Genomic DNA, 10389 nt, shown 5'->3' on the forward strand with positions numbered 1-10389 from the left:
CTTTGAGTACCAACAAACTTGGCAACCACATTGCCAACCTTATCCTTCCCAAGAGAATAGACATCATCAATAATAATTGGGTTGGGTAAGTTACCACTAGTGCATGAAGAGGCGAGGTGACCTTTCTCGTGACATAGGTAGCAACGTCTACTCTTCACTTTCTTCTCACTTGGTTTCTCAACTTGAGAAGCATAAGCTTGAGTCTTCTTGGGAAGAGGCTTTTCTTCAACTTGAGGTTGAGAATGAGAGTGTACTTGTGGCTGCTTCCCTTGTTGCTTGTCACTAATGGGCTTCTTCTTCAATGGGCAAGATCTAACATGATGCCCTTCTGCATTGCACTTGAAGCAAACAATCTTGGCCGAATTCTTGACTTGTTCTTGGCCCTTCCTTTTGTTCACCTTGGACTTCTTATTCTTGTTGGAGTTGAATCCAAGTCCACCTTTGTCATTGGGGGATTTTTGCACACTCAAGATATTGTTGAGTGTGGATTTCCCTTCATGACTCTTTTCCAAGTCTTTCTTCAAAGAAGTGACTTGGGCCTTGAGCTCTTTGATTTCCTCTACATGGTTAGTCTCAACACAAGTACTAGAGGAAGTATAAGCTTCATTGTTAGAGCAACAAGGCAAGGAAATAAATTCATCACAAGATGTACCAACATTGTGAGTAGATGAATTACAAGGACTAGCACATGGCAGTATAGCATTTTGACTAGAATTAGTGCTAGTATCCACATGAGGCTCACTAGATGTTACCTTAGAAATCATGGCCTCATGAGATATCTTTAGCTCATTATGGGATACTAGAAGATCATCATGAGAGCTTGAGAGCTTTTCATGGTTTTCTTCCAATTTCCCATAATTGCTAGATAGCAACTCAAGTTGAGCCCGAAGCTCAACGTTCTCCTTCAAAATGGATGCTTCACAAGTAATAGAGTTAGTATCCCAAGCATCATCATTAACAACAATAGGAGAGGACACCTTGGCAAGCTCTTTTAAGTAAGAAGCTTCAAGTTGAGCATGAGACTCGGTGAGTTTGATGAGCTCACCCTTGATGACTCTTGAGCCATTTTCGAGGTGCTCAAAATCCTCAAGGAGTCCAGCATGAGCAACTTCAAGCTTAGCATTTTTAGTTTCGAAATCATTTCCCACCTCGAGTGCTCTATCATGAGATTCCTTTATTCTAGATAATTCTGTAGCAAAGGTCTCCTCAAGAGATTCGGATGAGGTTTGTTCATGTTCAAGAGCTTGAGATAGCTCCGCGATCTCATTTGCGTAATCACGCTCATGAGCTTCCATTTTCTCAATGGTGACCTCATGCTCCTCTAGATGAGATTCCAACTCCACAATGTATTTCTTGCCTTCAATGGCAATAGACATGATTTCCATGAAGTTGGAATGAGCAAGTTTATTTTTGTGAAGAGCTTTAAAAATCATTTCCCGCTTAGTTTTTAAGGAGGCAACATTATCATTCTCTTCATCATAATCAACATCATCATCACTCTTGCCATCATCACAAGATATATTGGGATTCAAAGTGGGAGATACCTTTGAAGCCTTGGCCATAAGGCAAAATGCAATAGATGATGATGTAGGATCCGTTGAAGCACCATTCAATACCACATCTTGTTCCATGGGGTGTTGGGTTTCCTCTACATTGTTAGCACAACAATTCGAGGACATATATGCATTTTTATCATGGCAACAAGACATAGTAAACATATCATCATGAGATTTAGTCAAGCAATTTCTACATGATATGCAAGGACTATCAACACAAGCATGTGAAACGTTTGGAGTGCTCGAAGTGTTAAAGCCCAAAGAAGGAGCATTGCAATAAGATAGTGATGAAGGATCATCCACAACAAACATACTATCATCATTGGAATGACCAACACTACTCACCATATCATTACCTTGTGGCAAACCACATGTAGGTGAAGTAGAAGAAGTTGAGAAGACTATACGGCCGGATGTGGAGGGAGAACAATCATCCCCACAAAACTTGGAAACGCCATATTTATCTTGAAGCTTTGTCCACAACTCATGAGCATCCCGGAACGGCATGAGTTGAAATATAACTACATTGCTCAAAGCATCGAAAAGCACATTAGAAGCTTGAGCATTGAGATAAGAGTTTTTCTCATCCTCTAAAGATAATCTTTGGGGATCCTTTGGAGGAGAAAAACCATATCTACAATTCGCTCTAAATTTGGGTCCATGACCCTAAAGAGATTAAGCATGCAAATTACCCAAACATCAAAAATTATGCCATCGAAACTAAGAGTGTCAGAGAATCTTAATCCCCTAGTCGACATCTTTACTCTCTAGGCGGTAAATCCTAATAAAGAGAGACGAGGCTCTGATACCAATTGAAAGATCGTGGATGTCGCCTAGAGGGGGGGGGGTGAATAGGTGTTTTAAAATAATTACGGTTTAGGCTTGAATAAATGCGGAATAAACCCAGTGGTTAATTTGTGAAGCACAAAACCTAAAACAACTAGGCTCACCTATGTGCACCAACAACTTATGCTAAGCAAGATAAGCAACTAAGTGATAGCAAGATATATGACAAGAAACAATATGGCTATCACAAAGTAAAGTGCATAAGTAAAGGGCTCGGGTAAGAGATAACCGAGGCACGCGAAGACGATGATGTATCCCGAAGTTCACACCCTTGCGGATGCTAATCTCCGTTTGGAGCGGTGTGGAGGCACAATGCTCCCCAAGAAGCCACTAGGGCCACCGTAATCTCCTCACGCCCTCGCACAATGCAAGATGCCATGATTCCACTAAGGGACCCTTGAGGGCGGTCACCGAACCCGTACAAATGGCAACCCTTGGGGGCGGTCACCGAACCCGTACACTTTGGCAACCCTTGGGGGCGGTCACCGGAACCGGTCAAATTGCTCGGGGCGATCTGCACAACCTAATTGGAGACCCCGACGCTTGCCCGGAGCTTTACACCACAATGATTGAGCTCCAAACAACACCAACCGTCTAGGGCACCAAGGCACCCAAGAGGAACAAGCTCTAGGGTGCCCAAACACCCAAGAGTAATAAGATTCTCAAACTTCACTTCCACGTATCACCGTGGAGAACTCAAACCGATGCACCAAATGCAATGGCAAGGGCACACGGAGTGCCCAAGTCCTTCTCTCTCAAATCCCATCGGAGCAACTAATGCTAGGGAGGAAAATGAGAGGAAGAACAAGAAGGAGAACACCAAGAACTCCAAGATCTAGATCCAAGGGGTTCCCCTCACATAGAGGAGAAAGTGATTGATGGAAATGTGGATCTAGATCTCCTCTCTCTTTTCCCTCAAAAACTAGCAAGAATCCATGGAGGGATTGAGAGTTAGCAAGCTCAAAGATGGTCAACAATGGGGACCAAAATGAGCTCAAGAGATAGGGAACCATTTGAGAAGAAGACCCCTTAAATAGGTCCCCATGAATCTGCCCGTTATGTACGGAACAACATAGGAGCGGTACAACCTCTATGAGCACCGGTACAACCGGTAACATGCAATAAGCGATACAACCGGCCCACAACCGCCCAACAACCGCACCACAACAGAGACCAGTCCGGTGGTAGAGCGGTACATGACCGGTACAACCTCCGGACCAATTCTAGAGTGGTACAACCGCTCCAAACACCGGTTGTACCGGTCAAGCGGTACAACCTCTCCATGGGGCGGTACAACCTCTCTGTGTAAAACAGGCAATATCAAAACAGCCACAACTTTCGCATACGAGCTCCGAATACAACGAAACCAAGTTTGTTGGAAAGCTAATGACAAGGGCTAACACAATCTTGAGATAAATATCAATAAGAAGCAAATGAGAAAAGGACCATAATAAAATGGTGAGAACCTTCCTCGGATAAGACCGGTAAAACCTCCAACACCGAAAACATCATAGAAGACGCATGCGAGCTCCGTTTTCGATGAACTTAAGCTTGTCATCAAGATGACCATAAGCTCTAAGACTCACAAAAGGAACCAAACAAGAACCAAGAAAGATAATGCAAGGATGCAATGGTTTGAGCTCTCGACGAGCGATACGATCAAGCTACTCACTAGAGAGCCCTCCTTGATAGTACGACAATCGATCCTACAACCCGGTCTCCCAACTACCACTATGAGACCGGTAAAATAGAAGACCTATAAAGGGCAAACCTTTGCCTTGCACATAGTCCACTTGAGCTAGATGATGACGATCTTGACTTCCTCAAGTTGGACCACCTTTCTTGATTGTGTTGGCTCGATGAAGACTAGTTGATTGCTCCTCCATACTCCACTATGGGTGAGCCACTCTTTGGCACATATTCACAATTCCATTGACACCACAATGGACGGCAAGATTCAAGCTTGATTGCTCTCCCATACTCCATTATGGGTGAGCCGCTCTTCGAGTTGCTCCACTTGAACTTGCATATTGCAAACTTGATGACGATCACCACTTGATGTCATCCTCCATGGGTTGTATGAGATCTTCCTTTTGACGCAAGACCATGGAAACATACCTAACCCCACAAAGAACTCTCACGTAGAACATGGGTTAGTACACAAAGCATAATGGACAATGCTTACCATACCATGGGATCACTTGATCCCTCTCGGTACTTCTTCTACGCTTTGTGAGTTGATCAACTTGATTCACTCTTGACTTAGTCTTGACCAACATTGAATCTTTCCAACTCTCTTCATTTGGATGATGTCTTGAAGGTAAACATGAATGATCACACAATCTTATTATTCAAGACATGCTTGCAATAAGCTCAACTCACACATGACCAATCTTTGGATAATTCCTTGAAAAGCACTTTGGCCATCTCAACTCACACATGACCAATCTTTGGATAATTCCTTGAAAAGCACTTTAGCCATCTCATAAACTCCTTGAAACCAACACATGGACTTCAAGACAATCCTATGGACAAAAGCTTCAAATATAACTCAAGGCAACCATTAGTTCATAGAGATTATCATCAATTACCAAAACCACACATGGGGGCACCGCATGTCCTTTCAACGGTGATTTGTACCCCACATGGATCCCCAGTTTCCTATGTGGGCCCATGGATGTCCGCTGTGGTGGTGTGATGTCTACTAAACAACCTTCTTCTTTTAGATGTTGTTGGGCCTCCAAGTGTAGATGTTTGTAGGATAGTAGAAAATTTCCCTCAAGTGGATGACCTAAGGTTTATCAATCCGTGGGAGGCGTAGGATGAAGATGGTCTCTCTCAAACAACCCTGCAACCAAATAGAAAAGAGTCTCTTGTGTCCTCAACACACCCAATACAATGGTAAATTGTATAGGTGCACTAATTCGACAAAGAGATGGTGATACAAGTGCAATATGGATGGTAGATATAGGTTTTTGTAATCTGAAAATATAAAAACAGCAAGGTAACTAATGATAAAAGTGAGCGAAAATGGTATTTGCAATGCGTTGAAACAAGGCCTACGGTTCATACTTTCACTAGTGGAAGTTCTCTCAACAATAATAATATAATTGGATCATATAACTATCCCTCAACATGCAACAAAGAGTCACTCCAAAGTCACTAATAGCGGAGAACAAACAAAAAGATTATTGTAGGGTATGAAACCACCTCAAATTTATCCTTTCTGATCTATCTATTCAAGAGTCCGTAGTAAAATAACACGAAGCTATTCTTTCCGTTCAATCTATCCTAGAGTTCATACTAGAATAACACCTTAAGACACAAATCAACCAAAACCCTAATGTCACCTAGATACTCTAATGTCACCTCAAGTATCTGTGGGTATGATTATATGATATGCATCACACAATCTCAGATTCATCTATTCAACCAACACAAAGAACTTTAAAGAGTGGCCCAAAGTTTCTACCGGAGAGTCAAGACGAAAATTTGTGCCAACCCCTATGCATAAGTTCACGAGGTCACGGAACTCGCAAGTTGATCACCAAAACATACATCAAGTCTTCTCAAATCCTTAAAGACTCAATCCGATAAGATAACTTCAAAGGGAAAACTCAATTCATCACAAGGAGATAGAGGGGAAGAAACATCATAAGATCCAACTATAATAGCAAAGCTTGCGATACATCAAGATCGTGCCGAATCAAGAACACGAGAGAGAGAGAGAGATCAAACACATAGCTACTGGTACATACCCTCAGCCCCGAGGGTGAACTACTCCCTCCTCGTCATGGAGAGCGCCGAGATGATGAAGATGGCCACCGAAGAGGGATTCCCCCCTTCGGCAGGGTGCCGGAACGGGTCTAGATTGGTTTTCAGTGGCTACAGAGGCTTGCGGCGGCGGAACTCCCGATCTAGGTTTCTTTCTGGAAGTTTGGGTATATATAAGAGGTGTTGGAGTCGGGAACAAGTCAGGGAGGTCCCCAAGGCGGCCACGAGGTAGGGGGCGCGCACCCAGGGGGATAGGGTGCGCCCCCACCCTCGTGGTGGCCTCGGGACTCTTCTGGCCCATCTCCGATACTCCGTGGGCTTCTTCTATCTCCGTGAAATTTCAGGTCAATTGAACTCCGTTTGGTTTTCCTTTTCTGCGATACTGAAAAAGAAGGAAAAAACAGAAACTGGCACAAGGCTCTAGGTTAATAGGTTAGTCCCAAAAATCATATAAAATAGCATATAAATGCATATAAAACATCCAAGGTTGAGAATATAATAGCATGGAACAATAAAAAATTATAGATACGTTGGAGACGTATCATGGTGAGATCGGGATGTATGCAGCACATCCGAACTTACGCAGATGAGAAATGCTAGGAGGATTTCCACGTACCAATTGCAGAGGGGAAGTACTGTGATATGCAGTAGGCCTCAATTGTATCAAGTCAGCAGCGTGTAGAACCGCATGACCCCAACAAGAGGTTGGCAAGTTGCAATTCATTAACAAAGGTCTTGCAATGAGTTTGTTCCTTTTAATCAATGATTCAGCCAAACCATTTTGTGTATGGACATAAGGAACAGAGTGCTGAACTTCAATCCCCAGGGCCATGCAATAATCATTGAAAGCACGTGAGGAGAATTTTGCAGCATTGTCCATGTGAATTGACTTAATTCGACTTTCTGGATAATGGGCTTGTAACTTAATGACTTGCCTCATTATCTTGGCAAATGCATGGTTTCGCGTGGATAGAAGACACACGTGTGACCATCGTGTAGATGCATCAATTAGAACCATGAAGTACCGGGAAGGTCCAAATAATGATTGGATGGAACCACAAATGTCTCCTTGAATACGTTCAAGAAATTGAAGTGGTTCAACTTGTATTTTGAGGTGAGAGGGCCTCAAAATTAGCTTTCCTGTGGCACAAGATGTGCACACAAAGTCTAAAGATTGAGGAAATTTTGACTCAAGTAAATTATGACCAATGGAATTGCTAGTAATTTTTCTCATCATCCTGATCCCGGGATGGCCAAGGCGATCATGCCAGGTTTGAAATGCATCAACATTCTGAAAAATTACTTTGTACGCAACATGTTCTACGGGGTTGATGTACATATAGTACAAACCAGACGATAGAGAAGGAATTTTTTCATGTACCTACTTGCCATATCCGTGATCTTTGGTGAAGAGTAGATACTCCTCTTTGTTGTCTTCATGGGTTTCAATGTGAAAGCCATTTTTACGGATATCTCGATAATTGATCAGGGTACGTGATGAGACGGGATACAACAAAGCATCCTCAATTGTCACTTGTGTACCGCCTAGGAGGGTAAATATGGCACGTCTGGTGCCAACGATTACTGTATCGCGTCCAGCGATAGTTAGAATATCTCCATTCATCTATTTCAGAGTTTGAAAATATTTCATCTCCCTCAGTATGGAGTTTGTGGTTGCACTATCCACAAGGCATAATTCCTCTTCCATCGGATTGTCACCGTAGAGAACTATATATAAGACAAAGAACTTTCAATAAGAAAAATCTCATGTAAATACATAGAATACAATCTTATTTATATCAAATATGTTGGTATAATTACAATCTTATTATATCAAATGTGCTGATACAATATAAAGACAACAACAATACTTATGTTCTTACTACAACATCACAAATGGACATAGCTAAATAGATCACTAAGGAGATTATGGGACTAGTCGAAGTCTCCAAACACGTCGTTTGAGGTATACTCAATCATCATGTTCTCCGTGTCAACAAGGTCCTCTGGCTTATGGAATGCCACGGTGTTGCTCGATCTCGGAGGAAACATCATGCGAACTACCGGCTCCATTGGCGTTGTCTGGATGAAGGTTGAAGTTGGCTTCGAACCTTTTCCCTTGAGGTCCTCTGCGTCCCTAAGATTGTTGGTACAACATAACCAGATGCTTTGGGATCTTGCACTTGTCAGTGCGGTGCATGTAACATCCACACTTGTTGCAAAGCAGAGATTTATCATGCTTGGGCTTTGAAGTGCCTTTTCCCTTGTCTGAGTTCCTAGACCTCCTGTTCCTATTGCGCTTTCGCTTGTTCTGGAAATTTGATTGATTGCCCCTAATGGCACCATCAAACTTCTGTCTATTCGCGACATTCATATGAACTTCAGGTAGAGGTTGTGCCCCAACTGGGCATTGAGAGCCATTCTTAGCGAGTAGCTCATCATGCTTTTCAGCTTGAAGTAACATATGAATAAGCTCGGAATAGACAGTATAGTTGCGAGCACGGTATTGCTGCTGGAGGATCCTGTCTGAAGGGAGCATAGTAGATAAAATTTTCTCTATCTTCTCCGCATCAGTAGGTTCCTTCTCGCAAAAGAGCAGTTTGGAACTTATCTTATGAACCTTGTGGTTGTACTCACCGATGGACTTGAAATCCTGAAGACGAAGGTGAGTCCAATCATGGAGTGCTTCTGGCAAGACGACTGCTTTCTGTTGTTCATATCTCGTTTTGAGGACTAGAAACAAAGTACTGGGAGATTCCTCCTCTAAGTACTCTGACTTTAGATTTGGGTGAATATGGTGCCTTATGATGTATAAAGCAGCATAGTTTTGCTGTTCAGTCAGCAGCGTGGCTTCGGCCGGTAGAGGAGTCTCCGGATCCTGGATTGCACGTGCTATCCCACGGGAAGCAAGACTGATCTTGACGTCCATTGCCCATGTAGGGTAGTTGTGGCCATTGAGGGCAAGCTCCTCAAATTCTTTTGCAGTCATCGTTTATCGTCGGCGAGGCCTCTCGGTGCTCTCGGCAGAGCGTGCTGATAACGTGTTTAGATGAAAGATCAACTTGTATTGATTGATAGAAACAATACAAGTTATATATGTTTGAAAGAGACACATCACACAAGACGCGATGGTTAGAACCGATGCAATGGTTAGAAGAGCGGGGAAAGAGAGACGCGTCGGTTGCCACAAGGCAACTGTATGCCGCAGGACAAGGGGAGATTTCCCTCTAATTACTACAAACTAATTAATCACAACATGTAAAAGTCAGTGGTGGTATCTGCAACCAATGCGTATATGCTAGTTTCGCCCTGCCCTGCCAGTGTTTACTAGACGTTATGTGAGCGTGTACTATAAGATGATGATGTCCGTGTGTATAGATCTATGCTGTAGTTCGTTTCGATAGAAAATATGTATATGCTTTACACATTGATTTTATAAGGTCTGTTTTGGGAAGATGTGCCTTTGTTAGAGCATCTATAGCCAGGCTCCCCAACCCTCCCTCCTCCCCCAGCCCCCTATATGTCTGGACGGACGGCCAAGTCACCGACTCGGTAAAAAAACTAACTCAGATGCACCCCTCATTCTAGCCGCGGGCGTCCGGACTAATTGGCACTTCTCAAACCCAGCCCGAATCTAAGGCGGGTTTGGGGGAGGCACGGGCGCTCGGGCGTGTCCGTCACGTTGGCCTAGCCCACAGTGGCCCACCCAGACCGCACATCCGGACGAACTGTAGACCAAAGTCAATACTCTCTCTCCGTCCCATCCGCTTCCCGATCTACGACGAGCGACGACAGCAGCGCCATCTCTAGTGGCAGATCTGGCGGCTCTGACGACCGGGAGAGCCTGCTCAACGATGTGGAGCCGGACGTCTTGGAGGACATCACCCTTCGCATCGTGCCGTGGTGGTCGCGTCTAGACTAGGGTGGCAGCGGAAGATTTGGTTCCGTGCCATCCTCTGTCGCCCGACAACGCAGTGTCGACAACGTCGTCCGACCCTCCCGTCCTTCGCACAACTTCGCCTGCTTCGTGCCCGTCCAGGTACGCCACCTACCACGCCCCTCTCTGTTTCCTTAACCTGCTCCGGATGGCGTACCTGGGCACCGTTGGGTCCTCGTGCCCGTGCGGGCGCTGGCGCGGACTAGTACTCTTGAGTCCAAGGCACGAGCGGCACGTCGTGAGCGCCAACAGGTGAGGGAGCAGACGGAGGCAGGG

General features: G+C 44.2%; 1 pseudogene; it reads right to left on the reverse strand.

Annotated features, from left to right (window-relative positions):
• Window positions 1-8111: 8111 nt before the first annotated feature.
• Window positions 8112-9165, reverse strand: LOC147967567 (uncharacterized; annotated as a pseudogene).
• Between the last annotated feature and the right edge of the window lie 1224 nt (window positions 9166-10389).

Source organism: Triticum urartu, chromosome 5A (genome assembly GCF_056163025.1).
Source record: "Triticum urartu cultivar PI428250 chromosome 5A, HENAU_Tu73, whole genome shotgun sequence".
NCBI classification, from domain to species: Eukaryota; Viridiplantae; Streptophyta; class Magnoliopsida; order Poales; family Poaceae; genus Triticum; species Triticum urartu.